The 24,478-nt window shown below is 46.7% G+C and overlaps 1 long non-coding RNA gene across 1 annotated transcript in view; it reads left to right on the top strand.

Annotated features, from left to right (window-relative positions):
* Positions 1-24,478, top strand: part of LOC146404655 (uncharacterized) — a 347,061-nt gene that overhangs the window by 237,478 nt on the left and 85,105 nt on the right. The gene's annotated exons all lie outside the window — the stretch shown is intronic.

Below are 24,478 nucleotides of genomic sequence, written 5' to 3'. Positions count from 1 at the left end.
TTCAGCTCCATATAAACTTATTAAAACCTAGTCTGCAAAATAACAAGGCATGGGAGAAATGGTATTGATTTCGGGGTTGAACAGACCACCTGAGCCTCTTATGCTGGGAGTGGTAAGGATTAAGTGATGTAATTTACCATCCTCATCTTACCAGGACTGAAGCACCAGGAGGGCAGAGACCCCGGTCACCACTGTGCCTGGGCCCCTTGAAGCATGGCACAGAGTAGGCACTCTGACCTTGTTATGTGCCATTTACCGGGTTACATATCGTGGGTTCAATGACGTGTTAGAAACAGCCCCAGACTACAGAGGATACTCGGTACTGGCCAGCAATGCCCATCGCTCCTTAGGGGTATTGCCACTGTCCCTGTCCACTGTCCCTGTCTGCAGGGGGGTCACTGCTTATTCCTAGGATGTCATTCTCTGTAGAAATCCCCAGGCAGTGGAGTATCAGTAAGGAGTGGACACCTGTCCCACCTGGAAGGTGCCCAGTGGCTCAGGATTGTTTATGAGTCATGAGGGTCATGAGTTGTGCCCCGTAGGCTTCTTTCTGCTACAACAGGTGTCAGCAAATGGTCTCATAAAAGGTCTGCTAGTAAACAGTTCAGCATTTGTTATCAAGAGGCACATTTGAGGGCATCCTAGAGATTTTTATGTGAGAAAGGACATGCTGGCCTTGCTCTGTCCTGTTTGCTCAGAATGGCCCTCGGGGGGAGGCTGACCCCAGTTTCATCACCAGAGGCAGTTTCAGCAAAAGAAGTGATGATGAGAGGGAGGGGCTGGTGGCAGGGAGGGGTCGGGGTGGTGGATGAGGGGAGTGAGAGGTAGGTGCAGTGAGGTGGTCAGTTCCATTGTCTTCCCTGTGACACTCAGTTCTGAAGGACTCTCAGAGCACCCAGCTGTCTCACCGTGGGCCACCACATGGGCCCCTGTGTGCAGGTGGAAAACAGTGCAGAGGAGAGGCTGGGCACAGAGACAATGTGCCAGCTGGAACCTGTCAATGGGCACACGGAGGCCAGTGTCTGCACAGAGGCCAGTGTCTGCATGGAGGCCACTGTGTACACAGAGGCCAGTGGTTGCAGAGGCAGATGTTGGCTGGACCAGCCTGCGGGCTGTCTTCTCTCAGCTTCCGCACTCGATGGTTGCTGGCTAGATCATCAGACACCATTTCTCGGGGAAATTGAACTTCAACTTCAGGCACTGAGAGAGGGAGTTCACTATTTGGTCCCCATGATGGACGAGTGATGGTTTAAGGACAAGAGCTCTTACTGCTGAGAGCAGCCAGGACCTTTGGCCGGTGACCTTGGCCCCCAGCCTGAAGGTGGGGTTGGGACTGCCTGGCCAGGAGGTAGCTGACTTTGCTTTCCTGGATCCCGCGCTTCCTTTGTGCCGTGCAAAAGCTCAAATCACCTCTCCCCTCCTTGCAGCATCACCAGAGTGCAGCACCTGGCCTTCCATGGGGCAGTGAATGTCGGGTTTTCCTTCTGTTCCCTTCCTTCCAAAGGTAGCGGACCCCTTGCCTGCAAGGACTGGTGCCTTTAGCAGAATTCCTTCAATGAGGCATCTCCTCATACTTTCTTGCGACGGGGAGCAGGGAGATGCGTCTCTTTCTCAGCCTAAAAGATTCATCTCTGTGTTATTTGACAGAGCTGGATGTGTGAATTAATGATTTAAAAGCCAAAGGGATAAGGCTAGGCCATTTATTCTCTATTGTAATAACCACTGACTGGCTGCTTTCTGTAGGAATAACCATACTGAAGTATGGTCACTGTTTTTTTTTTTAAATATTGTATGTATTAGTCAGAAGTTTCCAAAAACATGTGGGAGACGTTGTTTATTTCAGGCTATTCAATGGGTCACGTGGGGTGATAAATTACTGCTTTGCCATAGCAACTCAGATGCTCCCAAACTTCCCTGAGACCATGTCCAGCTTAACAAAAAATAGAAGGTTCAACCCAACCATCTCTTTATATTCTCTTGGAAAGACCAGGTGTTCGGGTTGTGCGCATCATCACAGGTGCACAGGTCCAACTTGACAGTGTAACCACGAGGGCTCAGGCCCTGGAGAAAGGAATCACTGAACCAAATGAATAGGAAGTTGACCAATAAAGTCAGAAATGAAAGTGAACTTTCATAATCAGCCAAGTGACCGCTTGTAATCTCAGGCTCATCTGAGGAAGCCCAGCGACAGTTCCAGGACAGCTGGGTGCTGGTCAGCGGCCCTGAGCAAGGCTTACACACCCTAGAAATTCCTGCCACTTGGCTTGACCCCTTCTAGGCTTCTGACGCATTACCCCCCCACCCCAAGTTTCCAAAATCATCCAAGACAAGTTCCATTAATTGTGTCACTACCTGTCATATTTGTCACGCTTCTACCCTTTGGTAGAAATTAGAACGGTTCCTCAATTTGGGAGTTTTTGACATTTGGCTTAAAATTCTTTGAGTATCTGGAGAACGTACATAAGCGTGCATCCACCTGCATGACCAGCATCCCATAGAGAGTGTTTGGATGCCCAGCCCCCTCTGTGGACCCGGGCTGGGCTCTTTCAGTAGACTGTGTCAAAATACCACTTATTGGAGTTCCCATCGTGGCTCAGCAGTTAACGAACCCGACTAGCATCCATGAGAACGTGGGTTCAGTCCCTGGACTTGCTCAGTGGATTAAGGATCCGGCATTGTTGTGGCTTTGGTGTAGGCCGGCGGCTATAGCTCTGACTGGAGCCCTAGCCTGGGAACCTCCATAATGCCGCGGGTGAGGCCCTAAAAGACAGAAAAAAAAAAAAAAAACCAAAAAAACAAAAACCATTTATCATTGGTGAATAGTCCATAAAATAAATCACTTGCATATTAAAACTGTAATAATTTATCAGTGGATCAGTGGAAGCTGAGATTCACCTTCTTTTTTTCAAGATGAATAAAGCTAATAAATATTTGAATGGTAATACCTCATCTTTAATATTGGCAATTTATCATTGATAACACAGCAGTTAATGTGGTTAGTTTGTGAGTAAAAACAATGCAGCTGGTGGTTATAGCTCTATTTTTTTTTTTTTTTTGTCTTTTTTCTATTTCTTGGGCCGCCCCTGCGGCATATGGAGGTTCCCAGGCTAGGGGTCGAATCAGAGCCATAGCCACCGGCCTACGCCAGAGCCACAGCAACACGGGATCCGAGCCGTGTCTGCAACCTACACCACAGCTCACGGCAACGCCGGATCGTTAACCCACTGAGCAAGGGCAGGGATCGAACCCGCAACCTCATGCTTCCTAATTGGATTCGTTAACCACTGCGCCACGACGGGAACTCCAATATAGCTCTATTTTTTTAAATGCAATTCTTCCATTTGCTTTCTCTAACGCCAGAAGCACTCTTAGGGAGCAGAGTCAGAATTTAACTGTGGCCAATGCTTTGCTCAGGGGACCATTAGCTCCTGTTTAGTTAGACTGCACCTTGTATCGGGCCTGTGTTTTCATAATCTCCATGCCCTGTTTCATCCTGTCCTAAAAAGCCTATGGGCCGGGCACTGGAATGTTCAGTCTGGCTCAGTAGCTTTCTGATCCATGGTGGGGGAATAAATGGATCATGCCAATGGAAACAAGGCTTAGAGAATTGAAGGAGCTTATTAAAAGCAAATCGACTTCTTTTTAAAATTTTTTATTGCAGCATAGCTGCTTTACAATGTGGTGTTGCTTTTGCTGCACAGCAAAGTGATTCAACCATCATACATCTAGATCATTACAATCTAGATTATCCCAGAATATCGGGTAGAGTTGCCTGTGCTGTTCAGTAGGTCCCTGTTGACCATCCATTTCATATACCAAGGCATGCATATGCCAATCCCAACCCCCCACCCATCCCTCCCCTTACATTTCCCCCTTCGGTGACCATAAATTTGTTATTAAAATTTGTGAGTTAGTTTCCATTTTAATAAGTATATATACACAAGGGAATACTACTCAGCCATAAAAAGGAACAAAAGAACGCCATTTGCAGCAACATGGATGGAACTAGAGACTCTCATACTAAGTGAAGTAAGTCAGAAAGAGAAAGCAAATACCATAGGATATCTGGAATCTAATATACAGCACAAATGAAACTCTCCACAGAAAAGAAACTCATTTGTGTCTTTTTTTTAAATTTATTGGAATATAGTTGACTTACAAAGTTGTATTAAATTTGGGCACACAGCAAAATAAATCAGTTTTACATATAGATATATCCATTTCTTTTCAGATTCTTTTCCCGTATAGGTTACCACACAGCACTGAGTAAATTTCCCTGGGTTGGGTATCGAACCCAAGCTACAGAAGTGATATAACTGAATCCTTGACCATTAGGCCACCAGGGAACCCCTCAAAATCATTCTTCATCAAGTCTACATTCATCCAAACAGCTGCCAAATCCCTCTAACGTAAACTTCTCAAGTTCCCCAGTCTGCATCTCCAGGGCAGTGACCAGTCCAGGCTGTCGTCATCCACTCAAGACCCCAATCATGCATGGGTCACCCTCCTATTGCTCAACTGCCTTCCACTGTCTTCCTGAAACCCTCTGACTTCCTCGCTGCAGACTGTCCTGAGGGCTTTGGGATGTAAGTTTCCTGAAGGACAGAGTCCAAACCATTGTCCCATTTTCTGGATCACTCACAGCCAACTTAAACTTCCCAGGAGTTCCTGCTGTGGCTCAGCAGGTTAAGAACCTAACTAGCATCCATGAGGACACAAGTTTGATCCCTGGCCTCGCTCAGTGCGTTAAGGATCTGGTGTTACCTTGAGCTGTGGTATAGGTTGCAGATTCGGCTCGGATCCCACATTGCTGTGGCTGTGGTGTAGGCTGGCAGCTGCAGCTCCGATTCAACCCATAGCCTGGGCACTTCCATATGCTATGGGCGTGGCCCTAAAAGGAAAAATAAATAAATAAAAAAATGAAAACCTACTCCCAAACCTACATCCTGACCTGGAATGGCTCTGGACTTATGGTGCCACCTGCTCTGCTACCTTTTGTGTCTCTATGTCCTCATGCTTCCATTTCTTCTCCATCCCTAAGATCCAGCTCCAAAGGCATCTCGCCAGTGGAGCCTTCTTCAGCATCTCTCCATGGACATAAACATTCTTTCTCCTCTTTCCCCAAAGTCCTCTTAGCATGTTTTCAAAATTACTGATTTGACTGGCACTCTCCATTGGCTCATTTCTTTTATCTTGTTTTCTCTTGTGGTCATGTTTCTTACTGTGCCTAAACATTTCTTATTGAGTGCTGGACATCGTGTGTAATTTGCAGATGCTGTTATGTCCCTCCACAGAGGGTCCTTTTGCCACCTGGAAGGCGGCTAGAGGAGGGTTAGATTCTCTTGACCCAAACAGAAACTGAGCTGACCGAGGCCACAGCTACCTCTAGTTCCTCCACACCGTCTCCAGATGTTCTGACCTTGCTGCTCACAGGTATTTTGGGTTGGGCTCTTCTCATTTATAGAGACAGCAGGAGACAGCAGCTTCTGCCTGTTTTGCTATTGTGTTTAGTCCTCTTGCCCTTTGCAAGTCCTGATTTCAATAAATGTCTCAAGGGGAATCCCTCTGAGTTCAGGATCCCTTCCCTTCTCCCCTCCTGCACCTGGATTTGAGTCCCTGAGTTTTACTTGGCCTGGCAATGTCAGGTGCTCAAATTTGCATCTCTGCTGGTTTCTTTTCTTCCTCCCAGTGGCTATGTGGCACACCTTCTGTCCACCCGCTCAGATGTCCAGCATCATGCCCAACATTGGCAGGGCCCCTAGGAAAACAAGAGCAGTTGCAGAGTTTAGATTCGCCATCCCGAAGTCCCTTTCCCCAGGGACCATGGCCACCCACCCCCGGTCACCTCAGCTAATCATCAGCACCTTCAAACAGATTCTCTTCTTCCTTTTTTAGTAACATATCCCGGTTTTTTTCCATTGTTCTTGGTGGGAATGTTGATCTGCTGCAGGCAGTTCATACGGCAGAAATGGAATCTGAAATCAGTTCCTTTAAGCTACAGTCTTTCAAGTCAGAATGAGCTATATTTTACAAGTTACTTTTGAGAGAGTCTCCTTCTTGGTTTTATAGACTAAAGTTCTCTCTTCATAAATCTGTGATGGGTGGCTGCTAAGGAACTAGATGAATGATCAAAACTATGGAGTTCTTTATGCTGTATTGTATTTTAAATTCATCTGGAGGTCTTTGTGCTTGTACGCCAGGCTGGATTTCCCAGAAGTCACAGAGACAAGCAGAGCAAATAAAACCACTGAAATTCTGTTTGCGTACCTAAATCTGCTGTATAATACATGCACAAGCGGAGTAATGCCGAGCAAAATTTTATAGCAAGCAAACCTACATTTATACCACCATATGTAGCGCATGGGAAATATAATTCAAATAGTACAAAATCGTGGTATGGCTATAATTATTAAAATTTGACATTAAAATTCATCAATCAACGAGACAAAAGTCTAATTATTCAGTCTAAAGCTCTGTTCCTTACACTGGCTTAAAACAAGCAATATCTGTTTTTCTGGGATAAAATTCAGAAGACCTGGATTTCGGTCCTTGTTATTTGACTCTAAGCAAGTAGAAATTTCCCTAGGTCCATTTTCTCCTTTAAAATGGGCCAGTATTACTTATATTATTCTTGTCATGTGGCTGTTTAGAGAGGAAAATTAGGTCATGGATATAAAAATACTGTGAAACATTAACTGCATCTAAAATGATGTGTTATTATTAGTTTTAAGATGTTTTAACAAGCTAGCAATATATGAATAGAGAAATTTAACAAACTCAGCTGGGCATCTGACTCAGGAAATGGCGTTTTAGAAAAAGCAGGCTGGAGTTCCGTTGTGGTGCAGTGGAAACAAATCTGACTAGCATCCAAGAGGACGCAGGTTTGATCCCTGGCCTTGCTCAGTGGGTTAAGGATCTGGCATTGCCGTGAGCTGTGGTGTAGGTTGCAGATGTGGCTCAGATCCCGTGTTGCTGTGGCTGTGGTGTAGGCCGGCAGCTGTAGCTCTGATTGGACCCCCAGGGGAAGGAACTTCCATATGCCTCAGGTGCAGCCCTAAAAAGAAAATAAATAAATAAATAGATAAAGGACTGAGTTAAAATTAAAGTCCCAGGGTGGGCTCTCCTCCAATGTCACTGGTGTCCTCATAAGAAGAAGAGATGGAGATCAGACCGCAGATACACTCAGAGGAAGCCAGTGGAGACACCGGAAGCGCTGCCCTCAGCGGCAGCCAAGGAGAGAGGCCTCCAAAGGAAACAGCCCTGCTGACACCTTGGGCTTCCAGCCTCCGGAGCTGTAAGAGGCATTTCTGTTGCCAAAGCTGCCACTTTGTGGGGCTGGGTTAGGACGGCCCTCAAACTAGAGCATCCATCGTGTGTGTGACAGGGAATGGAGACAAGGAAAGATAAGCTCACTACTGTCTTTTTAGCTCTTTTCTGGCACCATGGCTGAATATTGAAAAAATATTTCTTCATCTCATCGTCAGTTTTAATGGATGCTTCTATTTAAGCTTTACCATAAAAAGAAACTGCATTTTTTTTTCATCCCATCACTTTTTGCTTGCTTTATAAACTAGCTCGGTGTTTATTGCTAATCCTTCTTTGCTTTTAATGTAATCCTCTAACTTAGAAATCAATAGAGAAATTTTTCAGTGGAATCCTCTTAGTCTTCCCCTAGTCATTACTATAAAAATTGGACTTATATTTAAGACTTGTTTTATTTTCGTTTTTTTCTTTTTTTTTTAGGGCCGCACCTGTGGCATATGGAGGTTCCCAGGCTAGGGGTCTAATCGGAGCTGTAGCCGTCGGCCTATACCACAGCCACAGCAACTCGGAATCTGAGCCGTGTCTGCGACCCACACCACAGCTCACAGCAATGCTGGATTCTTAACCCCTGAGTGAGGCCAGGGATCGAACCCGCAACCTCATGGATCCTAGTTGGATTCGTTTCCATTGCGCCACGATGGGAACTCCTATTTTCATTTTTTTCTTTAAAAAAATTTTTTTTATTAAAGTCTAGTTGATTTATCAGTTGCCAATTTCTGCTGTACAGCAAAGCGACCAGGTCCTACATCTATATATACATATATATATATACACATATATACACACACACACATAAATATATATACATTCCCATTCTTATGTTTCTTCCATCACAGTCTTTCCCAAGAAATTGGATAGAGTTCCCCTGTGCTGTGCAGCAGGATCTCATTGCTTATCCATTCTAAATGTCATAGTTTGCACCTACTAACCCCAAAAGACTTGTTTTATTTTGGTTTACCTAGTATATCTCTCAGTTTTACCCTGAGAAAATAATAATAATTGTGATAGAAGAGAGTATTATGGAGAAGCCATTCGCCAGGTAAAGCGCTAAAATACATGACTTTAATTCAAATACATCTAGAGAGCAGTTTTAGATTTACAGGAAAATTGTGAATGTCATTCAGAAAGTTTCCATATACACCACACAGTTTTCCCTATTATTACATCTTATATTGTGGTGGATATCTGTGAGAACTAAAGGACTGATATGGATCCCCTATATTTTTTTAACATTTTAGACGCACCCTCAGCACATGGAAGTTCCCGGGATCCAAGCCGCAGCTGCGACCTCTGCTATAGTTTCCATCTACGCTGGATCCTTAACCCAGGGCACCACAGAGGAACTCAATGGATCCATTCCTACTGGCTGAAGTCCATACTCTTTTTGAATAGCCTTAGTCTTCCCTAATATCCCTTTTCTGTCCCAGGATCCCATCTAAAGTCACATTTGGTCTCCTGGTCTCCCTGGCTCTTCTCTTCTGTGAGCTTCTCAGTCTACCCTGGTAGGTTGTGTTGTCACATTCTGCATCCCATCCCAGGACCCTAGCATGGCATCTCCATCTTCAACATGAACCACGGAAGTAAGAACCTTAAGGATCATTATTCAGCAGACGAGGAAACTGAGGCACAGAGCGTTTAGGTCGCTCGAGGCTCAGCAGCGTCTAAGGAGTGGAGGTGGAACCTCAGGTCGTATTTTTTTTTGTCTTTTAAATGATTTTTATTCTTTCCATTATAGCTGGTTTACAGTGTTCTGTCAGTTTCTACTGTACAGCAGAGTGACCCATTCACACATACATTTATACATTCTTTTTCTCACATTCTCCTCCATCAGGCTCCATCACAAGTGACTAGATATAGTTCCTAGTACTACATGGCAGAATTTCATTGCTTATCCATTCCAAAGGCAATAGTTTGCATCTATCAACCCCAGATTCACAGTCCATCCCACTCCCTTCCTCTCCCCCTTGTCAAACACAAGCCTGTTCTCCGAGTCCATGAGTTTCTTTTCCGTAGAAAGGTTCATTTATGCCGTATATTAGATTCCAGATATAAGTGATATCATATGGTATTTGTCTTTCTCTTTCTGACTTATTTATAATATGAGAGTCTCTAGTTCCATCCACGTTGCTGCAAATGGCATTATTTTGTTCTTTTTTTTGGCTGAGTAGTATTCCATTGTGTATATGTCCCACATCTCTTTAATCCATTCATTTGTCAATGGACATTGAAGTTGTTTCCATGTCTTGGCTATAGTGAATAGTGCTGCAATGAACATACAGGTGCATGAATATTTTTCATTTTTTTAGGTCATATTCATGTTTCCTAAATTGGAGATTAATAGTCTCTTTAAAAAGGTAAACCCCAATTCCCTTTTTAAAAGACACACCCAAAGACAATGCTTACAAACAGAGGGCGGGCTGGAGGTGGAGGTGTGTGGTTGGAGGAGAAGGCCCACCGGAGCCTCCCCCCATCCCACCCCTGGAAGTGACACTCAGCCATGTCCTCTCTGCCATGTCCCAGAGAGAGGGCCCTCGCACACCGCCAAGGCAGGAGATGACCAGGACAGTGCATGGTTTCCCTGGGTGTCCGAGTCCCGGGAGGGTCCAAGCTGACTTAGTAAGGGATGTGTGCTTTCAAGGCAGGTGCTCTATTTGCCTTGCCCTGACTTACTAGGATTTTCCAGAGAAGCAGAAGCAACAGGATGTGTACACACACACAAACACACACAATCTTCGTCTCTCTGAGACCACACTCATAAAGGCATGGGGGAGTCATTCTTCAGCAGGGACTGGTTCGTTGCCCATGAACTCTGGGAAGCCCCACACCTGCAGACTGCACACCTGGGAGACTGTGGTTCCAGGGGAGTGGGGGGCCAAGGCCATCAGCTGGAGGGTCCCATCGGGCTTGGGAAGCAGGATTCTGTTCTTCTCAGGCCTTCCGCTGATGGCATGGGGCCCACCTACAGAGGGAGGCACTTGGCTTTACCAGAGTCACCAGTTTACAGGTTGACCTCATCCCTCAGTGCCCCCCAAGCTGACCATTAAATCCCCCACTGCCCTGGAGGTGGCTGAGCCCTGTCCTTCCAGCGGACAACTGTGAGGGAGAAGGACCCCCTTTAGGAATGCCAAGCAAAGAGACCCCATTTCGGTGGTGTTAGTGCACCTGTGAGTCCAAGACCCCACAAAGGTCTATGCGAAGGAAGAAAGTGCTTTTCAAAAAAACAAGCAACTTCCCCGACCTGCCTACGAGGCTGTGGCTTCTGATCTGAGCAGACAAGGGGATTATTTACTAAACAGAATATATGTACGCATCAATGAGACAGCCAGTCTTTTGTTTTTTGCTTTTTCATGGCTGCACCTGCAGCATAGGGAGGTTCCCAGGCTAGAAGTCAAATCAGAGCTTTGGCTAACGATCTACACCACAGCCACAGGAACTCCAGATCTGAGCTGCATCTGTGACCTACACCACCGCTCTCGGCAATGCTGGATCCATAACCCACTGAGTGAGGCCAGGGATCAAACCTGCAACCTCATGGATGCTAGTCGGATTTGTTCCGCACCACAACGGGAACTCCGAGACAGCCAGTCTTCACAAGGTAAGGTATGATTGCAAGAATAGTGTCATTGCTTTTGCCTCCCTTGAGCTGGCTTCCCGGGGAGGAGTGGTCATGCCGGCAGTTCGCCAGCTGCCCCGTGCTCTCCTGTGCCCTCGAAGATCAAAGTCTACCCTGAGACTGCCCACAGCAGTTTGCGTGGACTCACTCAATGGAGGATTGGTGGACATGTTATTGAAATGTCCCCACAATGCAGGTGAGGCTGACAACCTGGTTTTCTCAGAGGCAGTGTGGCCTCCAGGGGGATCAGTTCATGGTTTCTGAGTGAATGAAGTTATTAGAGACAGTTACATCCAAACCTCCATCCTGAATGGAGGCAGAAGAAGGCTGAGCTCAGAATAGGAGGTGCCCTTCAGAATTCCCTGGGCCTTTTTCAGCTTCTAGGAGACTTAGAATTTCAACTTCCAGCACAGCTTAGAATTGGCAACTGGCTTTATTTTTTTCATTTTTATTTTATTCTTTTCTTTTTAGTTTTTTACAGCCCAGGGGTTGAATCGGAGCTGCAGCTGCCAGCCTACACCATAGCCACAGCAACGCCGGATGCTTAACCCACTGAGCGAGGCCAGGGATCCAACCCACATCCTCACGGACGCTATGTTGAGTTCTTAACCCACTGAGCCACAACAGGAATTCCCTATTATTATTATTTTTTAATTAAAGTATAGTTGAGGAGTTCCCATCATGGCTCAGCAGGTTAAGAATCTGACTAGTACCTATGAAGATGCGGGTTCAATGCCTGGCCTTGCTCAGTGGGTTAAGGATCCGGCGTTGCTGTGGCTATGGTGTAGGCTGGCAGCTGCAGCTTGGATCCCGCTTGGCTGTGGCTGTGGTGTAGGCTGGCAGCTATAGCTCGGATTCGCTCCCTAGCCTGGGAACCTCCATATGTTGCGGGTATGGCCCTAAAAAGATGAACTAACTAACTAACTAACTAAATTAATTAATTAAAATACAGTGGATTTACAAGGTGTGCCAATTTCTGCTGGACAGCAAGGTGACCCAGTCATTCCTTTTCTTCTATGACATTTGATTATCATTTGCCATTTCTTGGGCCACTTATTTATTTATTTATTTATTGTCTTTTTTAGGGCCACACCCACGGCATGTGGAGGTTCCCAGGCTAGGGGTTGAATCCGAGCTGTAGCTGCCAGCCTACGCCAGAGTCACAGCAATGCGAGATCCAAGCCATGTCTGCGACCTACACCACAGTTCATGGCAACACCAGACTCTTAACACACCGAGAAAGGCCAGGGATCGAACCCGCAACCTCATGGTTCCTAGTTGGATTCGTTAACCACTGTGCCACGACGGGAACTCTGACAATTGATTATATTGATCAATGATAATAATTATCGATTTCTTTTTGGATTTTATGTTAATAGTGTTTCCAAACACAAAAGTAGGGAAGAATTCAATGAAGGTGCCCAGCAGCTGCTTGGACAACTCTCATTGCCAGTCTCGATTCGTGTATAAACTCTCCTGCACCCTTCCCCTTCCCCAACTCCCGCAGAAGCATTTCAAAGCAGATCCCAGGTGTAGCATCACCTTATTTGTAAATACCGCAGTATGTTCCTTTAACAGGTGATATCTTACAATGAAACTATAATAGCATTTTTACACCCAACAGAACTGAAAATAATTCCTTAGGATGATCGTATACCCAGTGTGGGTGAAAATCTCTAATTTTCTCAAAAATGTCTTTCTGGATTTGGTTGATTTGAATGAGGGCCCCAAAGGCTACTACGTGGTCTAGGTTGGTGTGTTTCTCACGGTTTTTTCCCACATGAGCCTCTGCTCCATCTCCATCTCCTGCCCCCACCTCTTGGCCTCCTATCGGCTCCTGGGCGGGGTGGGGACTCCGCAGAGGAGATGGGACCATGTTCTGCACTGGGAGGGCATCTTCCAGGCACTGCCACTTGTGCTTGGGGATCAGATCTGGAGGCCTGGTGAGAAGGAAGCACTTTCTCCCATGTTTCCGGCAAGTAGGAGAGCTCGGGTTGTCTCGCGTGCACCCCTGGCCAAACACCAGAGCCACCTGTTACCTGCCTGCATGGGACCATGTCTGCGCCCTGAGTTTAAACGTTGTCGGCCTGCCCAGGCTTCTCCTTCAAGGGTTTTTACAGTCACTGAGGACAGTTGCCTGGATCCGTTGTCTCCTTAGGGACCACGGAGGGGTGAATTTCTAGTCCTGTCTCTGCTTCATTCTTTAATAACTAGAGTTCTTCCTAGAAAGAATTTTCCACTGTGACCCGTAAGGATACTTGAAATATGTTTGCATGGAAAATGGAAGATGAGGGCTGGATTCTTTCCTTTTATTTTTCAGTTGTCAAAATAATGAGGTGATACCTCAGCCATTTTTGAGAAGGACCAATTCCAGTGATTTTCCTCTCAGAACATTAGGAATGCAGGGGATTTTATGGATTTGATATGTTTTAATTCATTGCAATTTATTTTCATTATTTTTAATCTTATGCTCAGAACAACTCACCTTTTGGTTTGTTTATTTTTTTAGGGCCGCACCCACGGCATATGGAGGTTCCCAGGCTAGGGGTTGAATCAGAGCCGCAGCTGCCGGCCTACACCACAGCCACAGCAACACCAGATCCCAGCCACGTCTTTGACCTACACCACAGCTCACGGCAATGACGGATTCTTAACCACCTGAGTTTGGCCAGGGATGGAACCCATGTCCTCAAGGATACTAGTCGGGTTCATTTCCACGGTGCCACGACGGGAACTCCCAGAACATGTCATCTTGATTGATGCAACTCTTTCAGGCTGAGTCCTTGATGAAACTTTGTGGTCATTGGCAGCCTTATGCTTTCTGGCCAAAGGAGCTGTTTGCTCTTATCTTGAAGACTTCCTTGGGTTTGAAGCACCGTTCTTGTCAGGATCAGATGGTCCTCAGAAGCCATCATTGCGTGTGAGCTTTGCCAAATGCTCCAGATCGTCACTCCGTCTGTCTATGTGGCCTTTACGGTGATCGCAGCTAGGAAATAGGTCTGTATTATAAGAATAAGAAACATAAATTCTGAACCCATAGCAACATTTCCAATTCAAATTTTAAGATGATAGAAATTTTACCTGTTATCGATTTTCTATTTATACCTTTCTTCTCTTCACTAAAAATCTTCCTCTGTAACTTTATTAACATAATTGCTCATTTATTTCATAATTAAAAAAAATCATCTGCATAACTCAGGGTTTGCTCAAATGTGTAGGAATTTCAAAATAATATCATCATTATTATTAGTGGCTATAACCGCTTACTGTGTTTGAAATCTCTGTGTGTTTTGTCCTCGGAATATATTGCAGTAAAATGATGGCATTTCCAAGTCAGCGAAATGATTTCTTCTCTTTATGGTTAGGTCACTAACTTGTTTCATTGAATTTTCAGTTTGACTTTATTTTGGTTTTGGATGGTGGTGGGGTGGGAGAGGGCCAGGCAGGCAGGTGGGTCCCAGGTCACCTCTGTTAGGGTCCCCATCCTCCAAGTCCCCTCTGGGAACAGCTCGGGCTTCACCTCCTTGCTCCCCTCCAGACCCCCAGGGGACGCACCAGAAAGGTTTGGGGAGAGGCCTCTGTGTGGGTCAGTACTTTCCCGTTCTGCTCACGCACAGCCCTGGCTAAACTGACCCTAAGTTATACTTCAGGTCAGATACTAAGGTTGATCCTAAGTTCAAACCCAAACCCAGGTCAGCTGGGAATCCCAGGTTTTCACACAGCATCGGATACTTAAAAGTGGCCTGAATCCGGGTCTCTGAATGCCCAAGAGCACCCTCTCTTCTGGATGGTGCCTAGTCTCCCAGCCCCTGGTCGACACGAACTGAAGGTGATTCAGAATATCTGCTCCATCCCGGACACACCTCGCGGGCCTGGGTGCCAGTTGGTGTTGCTCTTCCTGCTCCTCTGCTGAGGGTTGTGGCATGGGTGACACTGCCCTCTGCTCTCCTTCTCGTCCTGGAGGGCTGCTGGTCTTGGGGGAGCAGAAGGAGGGGCCCTCACCTCCTCCTTCCCACCTCATCCCACCACGTTCTGTCTGGAGGGCTGAGGCTCTTCTGTTCGGTTGCCCCAATATGTCATAAATACTGCCCAGTCCTGGGGCTGCAGGAGTTCCTCCCAGAGGCCCAGGGCATCCAGCCCCAGTGCTCTGGGGCCTTCTCCGGGCACCAAAATTGATCTTCTGAAGGCCTTACCCAGCCAGTGGAGAGGGTGGGCACTCAGTGCCTCAAGATCACGCAGAGGGTGCTATTAAAGCTGTTTTAGGAGTTCCCGTTGTGGCTCAGTGGTGATTAACCCGACTAGGAATCATGAGGTTGCAGTTTCGATCCTTGACCTTGCTCAGTAGGTTAAGGATCTGGCATTGTAGGTTGCAGACGCAGCTCGGATCTGGTGTTGCTATGTCCGTGGTGTAGGCCAGGAGCTACAGCTCCAATTTGACCCTTAGCCTGGGAACTTCCATATACTGCAGGTGCAGCCCTAAAAAGAAAAAAAAAAGGAAAAAAAGCCGTTTTATTTCCTCAAATTCAGAATCTCTTAGCTATGTTTACCAAACATAGAAATCCTGGGTGATTACACTGTCCTCTGATTGTTCAGACTCTACATGATTCCTACCCTAGGAGGATAACTTTGCTGGCTGAGTGGTTGCCAGTTTAGACCAAGGATGACTGCACTTGGCTGCAGGCAGGAGGCATTTCTCATCCTTATCTTTGCACCGTCTCCCTCCCATTCCAGCTCAGAAATATATTTCAGCCAAGAGCTGTCCAGGTAAATGGATGATGTTTCTCTGTGTTAAATTTATGGCTCCATTACAATCAATCTTCTGCTATCAGCTTTCAGTGTCTGAATATAATTAATATAAACAAAGGAGTCAACCACCGCTTTTTGTGCCACTTGGTTTAATGCTGGAAAAAAAAAATGAAATCAATGCCTGCTTTGTTAAGTCATTGGCTCCAGCATAAGATCTTAGAATGTGGAGGTACGTATAATGGGGAAAAACCGTGATTCCTGCGGGTAAAATTTATTCCAGATTTGGAAGTTTGTACGTGGCATCCCCCTTCCTGAAATTAACAGCTCAGATCATTGTTTATTTTCTAGCCCCCCATTCCTGACGTGTTAGTTGGGTTCAGGACAAACCTGCAGATGTCAGTGTATAACACTCCCACCTGTGGTATGGAAAGTATGGGGGCCGGGGGACCAGACCATTTAAGGATGTCCAGCCCCAAGGGATTCCCTGACGTATGGCCTCATGACTCTCCTGAACCATTTGGCTTGGCCGCTAAGTCTTGCTACACAGCTATGATGGTAAATCACTAAAGCCAAACCTTGGAGATGATTTGCCTTTTAAACCAAAAGAATGTGGTGCGTGAAACCAGTTGAACCCAGGTCTTGTATTAGAACAAGGCCATTCAATTAAAACAAAATGACTCGAGTGGAGTAACTTCCTGGCATTTCTGTATTTAGTGGGCTAGACTCATATGCACAGCTGTTTACCATTTATGGCCATAGCTTTAGGTGGGCTACAATTTCTCCACTGAAAACTTCATTAAGCATCCTTTTGTTTGGCCAGATAGACATCTGCTTTTCCAGATTAAGGTATTAGGCATTTCTAAATCCTAGAGACACTTGTAGCTGCTTGGCAGAAATTTCAATATGTATCCAAAGGATTATCACAGATCTATAGAGGGTATTAGCCTCTATATTGTTAGCTCTCCCTGCAGAAGACTCAGCCTTTCAGCAAATCTTCATGAAAAACAGCAGATCGCCAGTATTGCAGCAACGCTGGGGCTGTGGATGGTTTCATAATAGATGTCACCTTGGCGCTTCCCTTCAAGAGCTCTTGAAATGTATTTCCTCCTGAATTTCAATGGCTCGAATAAGGATATGCAGAGTGACCTATTTACGCTGCTTTAAAGAAGAGCAGCATTATTTAATGGAATACACAAACAATGCAGGGTTCACTGGAATACAGAAGAATGAAAGTCAAATGAAGAACCGGCATCCAATTGTACTGGGTAATGTGTTAACTTCCTTAAGAGATGAATTAGGTACGTACTGCACATCCCCTTAGGAAAGGGTGGGAAAAGTACAAACAGATACTTTCCAAGGTAAATGCAGGTAGGCAAGGAAGCTTACAGCATGTTGTCAGCCCTGTTAGAAATCAGGAAAAACTGACCGAAAGATGAGAATCAAGTGTTTCCTTCTAAGACCCACGGATGAGCAGGGAAGGCAAAGCCACGGAGGGGGTTGGGAGACATACCCTCTTCAGCAGCACCGAGGTTGGAGCCCCGGGCCCCAGAGACAGCCTGTCTGTCGGCTGTGCAGAAAGCTCAACCCAGGGGAGCAGTCCTTTGGTCCATCAATTAAATGAGACCACACAGGGACACATCCGTGTGTTTATAGCACAGTGGTTTTGAGGGAAGAAGTAAGTGAAAAGAAAGCCTAAACCTCTAATGATAGGGTACCCGTGAGAAAATTGCAGTACAGTCAGATAATCAGGTAATAGGCAGGTATGAGCATGAAGGTATTGAAATCTGTTTATTGACATGAAAAGATGGTGATTGCACATTTTACTGGGAAAAAAAATTAAGTTAGAGCTCTGCACGCAAAACTATTTTTTTAAAGTTCTATTGAAGTATAGTCGATTTACCATGCGGTGATCATTTCTGTCGTACAACAAAGTGATTCAGTTATATGTATATACATGCGCATTCATTCTTTTTCAGATTCTTCTCCCATATAGATGATCACAGAATATTGGAGAGAGTTCCCCATGCTGCACAGCAGGTCCCTGTGGGCCGATCATTCCATATACCTCCGTGTGCACGTGCAAATCTCAAACCCCCAGTCCACCCCTGCTCCCCCGCCTGTCCTCTTTGGTAACCATAAGTTTGTTTTCAAAGTCTATGAGTCAGTTCTGTTCTTCAAATACCTTCATTTGCATCCTTTTTTAAGATCCCACATATAAGTGATATCACATGAATAACGCCATTTGTAGCCATGTTGATGGACCTAGAGATAAGCGTACTCAGTAAAGGAAGTCAGACAAAGATAAGCTATTTTTATTTTTTTATTTTTATTTTTTGTCTTTTTGTCTTTTGTTGTTGTTGTTGTTGTTGCTATTTCTTGGGCCGCTCCCGCAGCACATGGAGGTTCCCAGGCTAGGGGTTGAATTGGAGCTGTAGCCACCGGCCTACGCCAGAGCCACAGCAACGCAGGATCCAAGCCGCGTCTGCAACCTACACCACAGCTCACGGCAACGCCGGATCGTTAACCCACTGAGCATGGGCAGGGACCGAACCCGCAGCCTCATGGTTCCTAGTCGGATTCGTTAACCACTGCGCCACAACGGGAACTCCAGATAAGCTATTTTTAAATGGAAGGTAACATCAAGAATATGAAAACATCTGAAACAGTGCACACTACATCCATAGCAGCGTAAGGATGGATTTTTGCCCCTTCCATTTGTCTTATCTATAGCTTCTCTTTCTTTTTCTCTCTTTCTTTAGTAAGCAAATGTAACTTCTGCAATATAAAAATAAAGGTTACTTTTTTTTTGGTCTCTTTTTAGGGCCGTGCTTGAGGCATATGGAACTACCTAGGCTAGGGGTCCAAGTGAAGCGGCAGCTGCTGGGCTACACCACAGCCACAGCAGCACGGGATCCGAGCAGCATCTGCAACCTACACCACAGTTCATGGCACACCGGATCCTTAACCCACTGAGCGAGGCCAGGGATCGAAACCACGTCCTCATGGATATCAGTCGTGTTTGTTAACTGCTGAGCCTGACGGGAACGCCAAAGTTACGTATTTTTAAAACAAAATGCATGCATCTAGATGAGCATTATCTTTTACTGTCCCCTTGAGGAACTATAAAACCTAATGATTTGGTATAAAATGCCTTTTGTGTCTCTTTGCTGGAATCACTTTCAATACTGAAAAAGTTCCTTTTTCATAATATGGCCTCTTTACTCTTTCTTAGTTTCTGTGTTTTCTTATAAGACCGCAACCCCTGAAGTTACCTGTTCTTAAGGCTGAAAATAACTTAAAACCTCTTTGTAACCTGATTAAGAATAATGAAAGCAGGAGTTCCTGTCGTGGCTCAGTGGTTAACAAAACTGACTAGCATCCATGAGGACACAGGTTCCATCCCTGGCCTCCCTCAGTGGGTTAAGGGTCTGGTGTTGCTGCGAGTTGTGGTGTAGGTCACAGAAGCAGCTCAGATCCTACATTGCTGTGGCTGTGGTGTAGACCGGCAGCTACAGCTCCGATTCGACCCCCAGCCTGGGAACCTCCATATGCCTCGGCTGTGGCCCTAAAAAAAAAAAAAAAAAAAAAAAAAAAAAAAATGATGAAAGCATCTGTAAGATTCTTTTGCTGATATCCACGCATATTTTCAAGGTTGTGTATTTTTTCTCATAAATGTGAGTGTACAGCTGCTATGACTTTGTTAGATTAACATTTGTTGAGTGGAGCCCTGGGGTGCTGAATGGTGAACTGCACTTCACAAAAGACCATTGAAATAGGGACTCAAAGTAGAGAAGTTTATTACTTACAGGTCACCACCTCAAGGGACCACGTGGGCAAGTCAAGGCTGGTGCAGAGAGAGAGGACCTGGGCACCTGCCTTTACTGGGTCCAAGGTTGGGTGCTGTGCAGTTCCCAGACTGAGGCGGGATGGGTTGGTTCAGACACACAGAGCCTGGCTTTGGTAAGCCCTGTGGGGTCCTGTGTAACGTGGGGGGCTCAAAAGACCCCAAGCAGCAGGGCAGGTGCCTGTCACAAGTGCTGCTGGGGCATCATGTCAGGAACTTACGTCTGCTCATGACCCTGTGGGCTGGCAGCTGGGCACATGCCTGCACCGTGGCTTGGGTCCGTCTCAGGCCCCCGCGGGTCACTTGGCCACCTGGAATAATGCCCAGGTAGCAATGCAGCTGAACTCAACTCTCAACCACAACCCTTTAGGATGAGTTTTGAAGGATGCATTGCTTTGTTTGAGTTGAGAGAAAGATCATGAAGGAAGTGTGGGAAAAACGGCTACATAAGGGACCCCAGGTTTCCTGTCCCCCATGGAGACCAAGACTGGACAGCCATCTACTGAGCGACAGAGCCTTGGAGACCCTGGAGTCCCAGTGGAGGTTTTGGCAACAGCAGAAAACATAATCACACACGAAGGTAAGGATTTCAGCATCACTGCTGCACTAGCCACCTCCCAGCTGGTGTCACTGGGGGCAAGAAGGATCTTCCCAGCCAGAAAGAGTTCCCCTGGCCAGGAAGGAAGGGGTGGGGTGAGCTACCAGCGTGTCCAGACCCTGGGCACTGGCGACCTTCAGAGGCACCCCACACAGGCTGGCAGAGTTGAGAAGCATTGAGCTGGTCTGGAAGCAGGGAGACAGCAGAGGCCCTCTGACCCAACACAGCAGGTGCTACTGTGATCCAGAGACCTGCTCTCAGCAGATTCCACCGCTGATGTGGCCAGCACAGCCCTGCTCACTCACCCTGAGATCTCACAGTCCTGGTCCCATGATACAGCTAACACCATCTCCCTGGTTCCTTGCCCACCACTTCCACCCGCTGAGCCAAGGACCCTCAGGGCATCCATCCCAGGTCTGTGCTCTGCAAGTTTAAGATGCCAGCACTTGAGGCTCTCCTGACCCACCAGAGCCTTGACCCATGCTCCAAGCAGCTGGGGCTTCTGCAGCCACACAGGCAGGACAACCACCCAGCCCCCACTGCTGACCCTCCCTGCCAGGTGCCCAGGCTGGGTACTAGCACCTGCACACACCCAGCCCAGTCCCGGCCACTGACTTCTGCTGAAAGGTGCATGCCTGCGGGAGGCTGTAACTCAAAAGAGAACAACCAACAGCCAGGTTATAGTGTTAAAGTCTTTTCAAGGCGTTCCCGTGTGGCTCAGTGGTTAATGAATACTAGTGGACTAGGATCCATGAGGATGCAGATTTGATCCCTGGCCTTGCTCAGTGGGTTAAGGATCCGGCGTTGCCATGAGCTGTGGCATAGGTGGCAGACATGGCTTGGATCACATGTTGCTGTGGCTGAGGCAGCTGCAGCTCCGATTTGACCCCTAGCCTGGGAACCTCCACATGCCGTGGGTGTGGCCCTAAAAAAGACAATAAATAAATAAATAAGTAAATATCTCTTTAATATCCTGAAACCCAATTATTGATAGTAGACTCTCCCTATACTCATGATTTTGAAAAGGCTCAGTCTTATGTCCTAATTTTAATATGAAGGAGAAAGACAAAGGAAGTAATAATCAACATTTCCACAGGAAGATAATGGTGATAACAATAAATGGTCTGGGGAGTTCCCGTCGTGGCGCAGAGGTTAACAAATCCAACTAGGAACCATGAGGTTGTGGGTTCGATCCCTGCCCTTTGCTCAGTGGGTTAAGGATCTGGCGTTGCCGTGAGCTGTGGTGTAGATCGCAGACACGGCTCAGATCCCATGTTGCTGTGGCTCTGGCGAAGGCCAGCGGCTACAGCTCCGATTAGACCCCTAGCCTGGGAAACTCCATATGCCGTGGGAGCAGCCCAAGAAATGGCAAATAAATAAATAAATAAATGGTCTGATGCTTACACTTCATTATAATGGATGCATCTATATTTAAGAGCATGAGAATGATGTTCAGTTCCTAAGAACCACTATTTCATAACAGGGTACCAGAGTGGGACCAGGACCGACTATACAGGTTGTGGGGCTCAGAGTAAAATAAAAATGCTGAGCTCCTCATTCAAAAAGCTGGAAAGGCCTGTCAGAAAAGGGATTGTTGCCCAGCTGCCCTTCTTGCCCTGCATGTGTCTGGGTCCTGCTGGGGGTGGGGACATTGGGCCAGGTGTCTCCCTTGCTGTGAGATTGTGCTGCCAGCTCCTGGCAATGGGTGACCCCAAACGTACAGCAGTCTCTGTGCCAAGACACATCTGGCCTCTGGATCAGGGTGGGTGGAGGCTCATCTCCACCAAGTTGCCAGTTGCAAGGTGCCGTGGCGCTGCCAGTCCAGGGTGGGTCTGGGGAGTGGTAAAGGGTGCTGGTATCAGGGCCAGGGAGAGGGCGAACAGGAAGGGCTTGGGGCACCAAGAGGGGGGAAGCAGGTCACCAAAATGCCCTGCTACTGAAGCTCCACTAGACGTCGCTCAGGAAACGCAAGTTCAAAGATAAAATTGTTAAAAATTTCAAGATGGTGCCTACAGAGCACTAAACCCCAAGTGCTGGCTCTTCCGAGACCACGTGGAGGTGGGGGTGCATTGGTCCCTGGTCCATGAAGTCAGTGGTTTATGGAGCAGGCTCCCCGGGTCTGTTTCGGAACCTACATCCAGGCGGTTTGCATTGCCACAATAATTTCAGCGGGATTGGCATTGGGTATGTGGCAGCTAAGGACACCAATCATCCTGGAAGTGCAGAAAAACCTTCCCATGATAAAAATGTGTCCACACCCCTAAATTGTGTGTGTCAAATGTCCCCAGACTTTCATGTAGATAAAAACCTGCTGACAAAAATCTGAGCCACGAGCCTAACTCAGTTTCACATATATATGCTAAACACTTTTGCAATTTTAATAGACTTTGGGTTTTCAAAGACAGTAACCGCCAAGCAAATTGAGAGAAGGCTGTCCTTTGTGTTGGCTGGAATTTCATTGAGTTATTTATCATTTGGGGGCCTGGTGTCTCCAAGGACAGTGATCTCCTGGTGTCTGTCACCAGCATTCAAGTCCATCACAGTTGCATGGGTCACACAGAGTTACATTTGTATAGACCCAAGTGTGCTCATTTATCCCTGGTGTCCACATGTCAAATACAGAGAAAAATACAGACCACATTCAGTCCAATATTTTCTGTGTGCTTTTCATTTCCAGCTTATGTATTCTAATTAGGTGTAAGCCTATGAATATTTCATTTTGTCTTCTAATGGAATTGTGTCTGCACATTTGCATATGGAATACAAACCATTTTTTTAGTGTAGAATTTTATGATAGTGTGGGCTGAATAATAGACACTGAAATTTTCTTTTGCAGTTTTGCAAGGAGGTGTATCATCCTGGAGAGGTTAGAATCTCATTTTAGGAGAGGTTAGGTGGGCTCCCAACACAAAGCCCTCACCCTCATCCTGATGTTAGCAGGAAGATTTCTAGGGGTCTCCGTGTGCTGGCTTTTGGAACGCGAGAGCTCTATTTTATTAGGTTTACTGAATGTCATCTTTTAAATCAAGCAGGGATATGGACTTTTTTTCCAAATGCCTTTGGCCATCTGCGGAGATGGGCTTTTTGCTTTATACCTAATTGATATGGTGAATTCTAGGAAAAGATCTGCCATTGAACATGCTTTCCTACTCTTCTGTGGGAACCCCAAGTAGTGGCAGAAGGAGCTGGGATGTTCACCCCTCCCCAGCCCAGCAGCTGGAGAGCACTCTCAACATTTGTAACTTGGTCCATTTACAAACACCGGTCAGTCCCAGGACTTGGCTGTTAAATCTCCTAATGTTCCAGAGGTCAGCCGTGTCTCCTGGGATAAGGACAAAGCAGCTACTGACAAAGTGGTCTTGGGCGGTGAACGTGTGTCAGGCCACCCTTCCAGGGCTCCCACGATGTTGCCTGGATGGGTCACTCTGGAGCATTTCTCGCCTTTTCCCTGGTCCCTCCTCCCACTGTGGCGATCTCCCTGCTCCACTCCAAGCCACACAGCCCTGTTGGGGACACGTCTTCCTGTGCACTTGGCCTGGGGCGGAGACAGCAGCCCATCAGCCAGACCACTGGGTACCAACAGCTCAGTTTACAGCATCATTTTCCTGCAACAGAGTTTGCATTCACAGCAGCCTCCCCAGCACAGGAGCTGTCCCTCTGCCCAGGTGCCCGCCCAGCATCTGAGGCTCTGGGCTGATCTGAGCACAAGGTCTTGGTTAATGGAGGACAGGGAGGCCTGGACCAGCTTCCCAAAGTCCCTGCAGGAGCATATTTGGTGCCCGCACGTTGCCAGCCTGTGAGGCCAGTGATGGCACCAATGTGCTCAGATGTCCATGGAACAGAGGCTGAGGGTCTCTTGGACGGTGCAGGAGTGACAGTGATGGCGTGAGGGAAAGCGTGGGACCCCGGCTGAGAGTGTGCTGGGGGAAGGGAGACAGCAGAGCAGGGGCCTGGGGGGGCCTGTCTTCCAGAACCAGCGCTGCCTCTTGCAGTCTTGGTGCCAGGAGGCTCCCTGCACGGCTCCCTCTCCAAAGCAGAGGGCTGGGAACAAACATATACACTTAATCCCATTGTTTTATTTTACTTAGAAATCACTTCAATTCACTGATAGAAAACTTGTAAATCGTGTAAACCACATCCATATGCCTTTTACCCAGAACTCTCATTAATATGCTGTTGCATTTGCTGTCAGTTCCCTCTGTACGTATGGATGCACGTATGTACCTATGCAGAAATGCAAAGACGTGCAGCATTTTGTGAACTGTCATTTAGAAAACTTGTAAATCGTGTAAACCACATCCATATGCCTTTTACCCAGAACTCTCATTAATATGCTGTTGCATTTGCTGTCAGT

This window comes from Sus scrofa, chromosome 3 (genome assembly GCF_054392235.1).
Source record: "Sus scrofa isolate SSC_HxYL_T2T_F1_AM1 chromosome 3, Sscrofa_HxYL_maternal_Yorkshire_Landrace_v2.0, whole genome shotgun sequence".
In the NCBI taxonomy this organism is placed as follows: domain Eukaryota; kingdom Metazoa; phylum Chordata; class Mammalia; order Artiodactyla; family Suidae; genus Sus; species Sus scrofa.
This window is presented reverse-complemented; position numbering and strand designations above follow the sequence as displayed.